Consider the following 6,000-nt stretch of genomic DNA (forward strand, 5'->3'; position numbering starts at 1 on the left):
CTTACAGAGATGCAGTAAATCACCCAAGACACAGCAGAAGAGCTAGGACTCAAATCAGGGCCTCCTTGACTCCTAATATATGCAGCAAATGATTTGAAGATACTAACTTAATAATATTAAGGATAGTTAACACTAGCAGAAGACTTACCAAGTGCCAAGTACGCTTCTAAATTCTGTATGACCTCACTTAATCCTCGTAACAGTAGGAATTGAGGCCCAGAGAGGCAGATTGAATAGTGGCATCCTCCCAACAAAAACGCGGAGCATCCCGCCATGAACCACAAGGGAATGTACATGAGAGTCACATGATGTTCATCACTTTTCACTTTATTAATGTGTTTACAGCACCTCCTATATACTGAGTGCCATGGCGGGTGCTTGGATGGGATGGAAGCCCATAAAGATGAGTAAGACCTGGTCCCTGCCTTCAGAGCAGCTTCTAATCTAGTGAAGGGGAAACAGAAACATGCCAACAGGGAATGAAAGGGGCAATTTCTACTCCCGTCTTCTGTGAACCTGAGGTCTTCTGTTGACAGGCTTTGCTGGATTTGTTTCCATAGATACACGTAGATACAAGCAAGCTTAGAAAGTCCCCAATGTCAGCCAGCCTAATTCCCTGAGTCAGCAGCAGCAAAATACAGATGCTTCCTGAATCGTTTCAAGGACAAGTCAGTCCAGTATTTTCCAAACCCAGGAGAGGGTATCCAGGTCTCCACTCCCACCCTGAAGATGCAATAACTACTGCTTCAAGGTTGTCTCGGGCTTCTCTGGTGGCTCAGATGCTAAAGAATCTGCCTGCAATGCTGGAGACCTATGTTCAGTCCCTGTGTTGGGAAGATCCCCTGGAGGAGGCCATGACAATCCACTCCAGTATTCTTACCTGGAGAATCCGATGGACAGAGGAGTCTGGGGGGCTACAGTCCGTGCGGTCATAAAGTCGGACACGACTGAGCAACTAACCCTTTCTGTTTCCCTCAGGAGACATGAGTTCAATCCCTGATCAGGAAGATCCCACACGCAGTGGAGCAATTGAGCCCATGTGCCACACACTATTGAGCCTGTGCTCTGGAGCCCAGGAGCCACAGCTACTGAGCTCATACCCCCTAGAGCCTGTGCTACAAAACAAGAGAAGCCATGGCAATGAGAAGCCCAAGCTCTGCAACAAAGACTGGCTCCTGCTCTCCGCAACTAGAGAAAAGCCCACATAGCAATGAAGACCCAGCACAGACAGCAGTAAATAAAAAAATAAAACCTAAAAAAAATAATCATACTCCCTCATAGGGTGTGAGGAATAAATGAGTTAATGCATGGTAAGCTCTTAAATGAGGGCCTACCATCTGGAAAGCACTCCACAGGCATCGCTCATTGCTATTCCATTTACAAACATCTATTGAGGACCAGCTAGGGTTGGGATGACTGTTGTGCACACGATCCATACAAAGCACAATGCCACGCACGTTTCTGGGATGCAGCAGTTCTGGGATGAGGAGTCTCAGGATCTTCGCAGGAGAAAGTCCCAGCATGAAGAGGCCAGCACTTTCTCAGTGAAGCTCAGTTGTCCACAAGCACCAGACTGCCTAGGGTCACATCTTGATTCCTCACCTACCAGCTCTGAGACCTTGGATGAGCTAGTTTTCTGCTTCTTCATCCATAAAGGGAGGGATAATGACAGGACTGTCTCCTGAGGTATGTTTCACAGAAATGATCCATGAACAGTATATAGTACAGGACACAGAGCAAATGTTCAAACACAGGAGCTATTATCATTATATTATTGTTATCTGACCCATCTTTTCCAAGCCAGCTTAAATGGCACCTCTTACAGGCAGCCTTCCAAACCTTCTCCTGTTAAAAGTTTTAATTCCTTCTGTCAATCTCCACCCCTCTCTAAGAGAATGTAAGACTTTTTATTTGACTTAAATTTTTATCTTTCTGCTTTATCCACCCCACAGGACTATGGGCTTCTTTTTTTTTTTAAGATAATTGTTTTTGATTTTCTAAGTTTTCACTCATGCAACATAGTAAAGGCAGATTAATGATATCACATTTAAAAAAAATATATTCCCCCAACGTCTGGGCAGTAGTATATAAATATTTGCAGTGAAAAAATAGGCAAGGAAAAAGTCAATCTTCATTATTCAAGACAATTTCTTTCCAAAGCTTATCAGAATCCTGAAAATAAAATACTTCATTAGCTTTAGAGGCATCTGTAATTACACAGTGATTCAGGGGGATGGTTCAAGAAATCCTGCTCTTAGGACTGTGGGCTTCTTGAGGGCAGAGACTTTGTTGATTTGTTACAATATACTCTGACCAGTTTTTGGCAAATGTTTTTCAATCACTAAGTCATATCTGACTCTTTGTGACGCATGATGGACTATAGCCCACCAGATTCCTCTGTCCATGGGGTTCTACAGACAAGAATATTGGAATGGGTTGCCATTTCCTTCTCCAGGGGATCTTCCCAGACCAGGGATCAAATCTGTGTCTCCTGCATTGGCAGGTGGAGTCTTTACCGCTGAGCCATCAGGGAAGCCCTATCTCTCCTTCCAGACATAGCCTAATCACCTCTCTCATTGAATTATTTCTTCATTCATTTATTCAGCAAAACTTATTGGGTATCTGCTGCTTGCCAGAAGGGCTTCCCTTGTGGTTCAGGAGACATGGGTTCTATCCCTGGTCCAGGAAGATCCTCTGGAGAGGGAAATGGCAACTGAGTCCACTATTCTTGCCTGGAGAATACCATGGACAAAGGAGCTTGGAGAGCTACAGTCCATGGGGTCGCAAAGAGTCGGATGCAACTTATCGACTGAAAAACAACAGCAAAGAAGAAGAGGTAGAGTCATGGCAGGTCAGAACTGCGATAAGAATAAAGGTTTACAGACACGCAGGACATGTGGGGAAAGGCCCCAGGCAGATTTTTGTGTTTTACTTTGAACAGACATGTTGTGCCAGAAACTTGCCTAAGGTCTTTACCTGTATTAAGCTACTTCCCCCTCTCAGAAAACTGGTGAGCTGATTTCAGTTACCATCCTCGTTTTGCAGATGAGGAAACTGAGAAAGAAAGAATAATTTACCATCGCTACACAGCCAGCAGGAGACAGAGATGGGATTTGAACCCAAGCATTTGGACTACGGGTACCATTCAGGTTGACCGTCATAAGACACAACAGCCTGTGAAATAAGCTGCTCAAGACCCCCCAGAGAGGGTGGCAGCCCCTCACTGCAACTCTAGCTCCTTCCTTCTCTGGCTCCTGGGGACCCAGCCCTTCCTGTTGCCACCTCCTCCTCCAGGGACAGAGTCAAGAGCCCTAATCAAAGGTCTCCCTGAAACAAGCCCCATCCAGAGCCAACCGCTCAGCATGTATAGCCCTGCAGCAAATTTAGCAAACCCATCCAGAGTGGAAGAAGTGAGGAAAGAGCCAGCTTGGGGTTGCCAGATAAGTGAGTGTGGCGGGAACACCCTTTGTGCCGGCTGGGTTGAGCTCTGCACACCTGGTCGCTGGCAGCTCCGGCACTTTTCATTGTGACAGCTGGAATCCTGGGAACGTGGCCTCTGCTCAGTCCAGGGCTCCCAGGCAGCTCAGGGGTAAAGAATCTGCCTCCGATGCAGGAGATGCAAGAGACACAGGTTTGATCCCTGGGTCAGGAAGATCCCCCGGAGGAGGGCATGGCAACCCACTCCAGTGTCTTGCCAGGAGAATCCTCTGAGCTGGTTGGGCTACAGTCCATTGGGTCACAAAGAGCTGGACGTGACTTAGCGACTGAGCACACTCAGTCCAGACAGAAACTCCTATTCCTTATTTGGTATCTCTACTTAGCTGTTGCAGACCTGCCTCTGGGTATGGCAGAGGGATGGAGGGTGGAGCCAGGGCACAGCCACCACACCTACCTGGGGAGCTCCTGGGAGAAGTGGCATTTCATTTCTTCCCCTGAGCCAGACCTTCCGGGTGGATGTCCCATTCAAGCACCTTCTCTCCATCTAGCCCCAAATCTGTGAGCCCCTCTCCAGCCTCTGCCTGCACCCCACTACTCACCCAGGAAGCCCAGGTTCTCATCAGAGGCTGTCCATTTCCTTGAACCTCAAGCCAATCAGCCAGCCAGCAAGTGTGCAGTGAAGATTCCCACCAGCCAGGGCCTCTGCTAGACACTGAGGGCCAGCCCCCAATTTCTGGCCCAATAAGCATTAAACCAGGGTTCCCAAATAGTTAACAACTATGTCTTGAGCATTGCAAGACACCAGACACAAAGGGAGAGTGGAGGGGGAAAGGCATTTGAAAGTGGAGAGCCGGCAGGGAATCATTAGCCGAAAGCTTCTAAGTTCTGGGAGGGACTGGTTTCCATCATTTTAAAAGGCTTGCCTGGTGGTGTATGTGGACAAAACACCCCCGTGTGATCCACGTGTTGTGGAAGGCAGAGGAGATAAGGCCTCTGCCTCCAGGAACATAGCCTTTGATTACTCATTAACCAATATGAAGATGGTTAATGAAAGCTATCAGGAGGTTCATGTCCGCTTATCCAGGGGAGTTAGTCAATACTCACCTAGTGCTTCCGGAAAGGAGCCGGGATGCTTCGGCTCCAGCAGCCCAGCACTTGGGAACAGAGGTGTCCGGTGCATGACTGACCAATAACTGAATAAGTACATGATTCAGAAGAAAGTGAGGACAGACAAAGAGTCTGAATCCAATTAGGGAAAAGGATGGCTTGTGGGTAGGATGACTACACATCCCAGTCGGCCAGGGACAGTCCCAGCACATACCTGTCATCCTAATGTCATTATGAATCACACCCTTTTCACTCTCAAAAGGGTCCCAGGTTACATGACCGAGTAGATGGTCACCCAGTTTAAAGTATGCTTTGCAAAGAAATGCAGCTTTGTTCTTTTTTGATAGTAACTGTGGGTGCAAATAAACATTACCTACTACAGGTGAGCTGCAAAGACAGGTTGGCCAGTGGCAGCTTGTGCCAAGGGACTGGGGTACGCGCCACAATCTCATCTCCAGCAGGGAACTTTGAAAAACTCTAAGAAGGATGGAGACTTGGGTAAAAACAACCCACAAGAAGCAAATTCTAAATGGATGGACCCAAGAGTGAGGTCTAATAATGTATCATCAACAACGGGCATTATGTCTCACAAAAAGCAAATCGTTCACTTATTTACTTTTCTTGAGCTTCAAGTTTGTGATCTTCAAAACGTGAGTGACACTATAGTAGCTGTCCCACCTCCTTGCAGAGCTGTTGTGACTATCCAGTGAGTTCATGCATATATTTTCTAAAGCTTGTAGTGCTAAACCAGCAAAAGGTGTTATTAGTTATCATTAGTTAGATATCATTATTAAGGCTGAACTACTCAGTTACATCAGGGCTTCCCCCCATGGCTCAGCAGTGAAGACTCCACCTGCAGTATAGGAAACGTGGGTCCAATCCTGACATGGGTTTAATCCCTGGGTCAGGAAAATCCCCTGGAAGAGGAGCAATCCCCTGGCAACCCACTCCAGTATTCTTGCCTGGAAAATCCCATGGACAGAGGAACCTGGTAGGCTACAGTACATAGGGTCGGACAGAGTCGTCCATGACTGAAGTGACTTAGTACACACACATTCAATTACACGGGGCCATCGCTGATGGCTCAGTGGTAAAGAGTCCACCTTCAATGCAGGAAATGTAGGTTGGATCCCTGGGTCCGGAAGATCTTCTGGAGAAGGAAATGGCAGTCCACTCCAGTATTCTTGCCTGGGGAATCCATGGACAGAGGAGCCTGATGGACTAAAGTCCAGGAGGTCACAAGAGTCAGACACAACTTAGTGACTAAACCACCAGCACCATATAAATATACACACACACACACTCATTTAATCCTCCCAACACACACACACACACACACACACACACACACATATATAAGACAACACACTGAGGAAAGATTTTTATTTTATAGATAAGAAATATTATACAGAGTTCTTATATCTGACATATCAGAGAAACTCTTAGCAGAACAAT

At 46.8% G+C, this 6,000-nt stretch overlaps 1 long non-coding RNA gene across 1 annotated transcript in view; it reads right to left on the reverse strand.

Annotated features, from left to right (window-relative positions):
- The window catches only part of LOC147359658 (uncharacterized), a 44,297-nt gene extending 39,653 nt beyond the window's left edge, over positions 1–4,644 (reverse strand). Inside the window, exon 1 of the long non-coding RNA XR_015141126.1 lies at positions 4,543–4,644. This is a non-coding gene — a long non-coding RNA (uncharacterized LOC147359658). The remainder of the gene's footprint in view (positions 1–4,542) is intronic.
- Positions 4,645–6,000: the final 1,356 nt, after the last annotated feature.

Source organism: Bos grunniens, chromosome 14, assembly GCF_055505025.1.
Source record: "Bos grunniens cultivar Pamir isolate PY7600 chromosome 14, Bosgru_T2T1.0, whole genome shotgun sequence".
NCBI classification, from domain to species: Eukaryota; Metazoa; Chordata; class Mammalia; order Artiodactyla; family Bovidae; genus Bos; species Bos grunniens.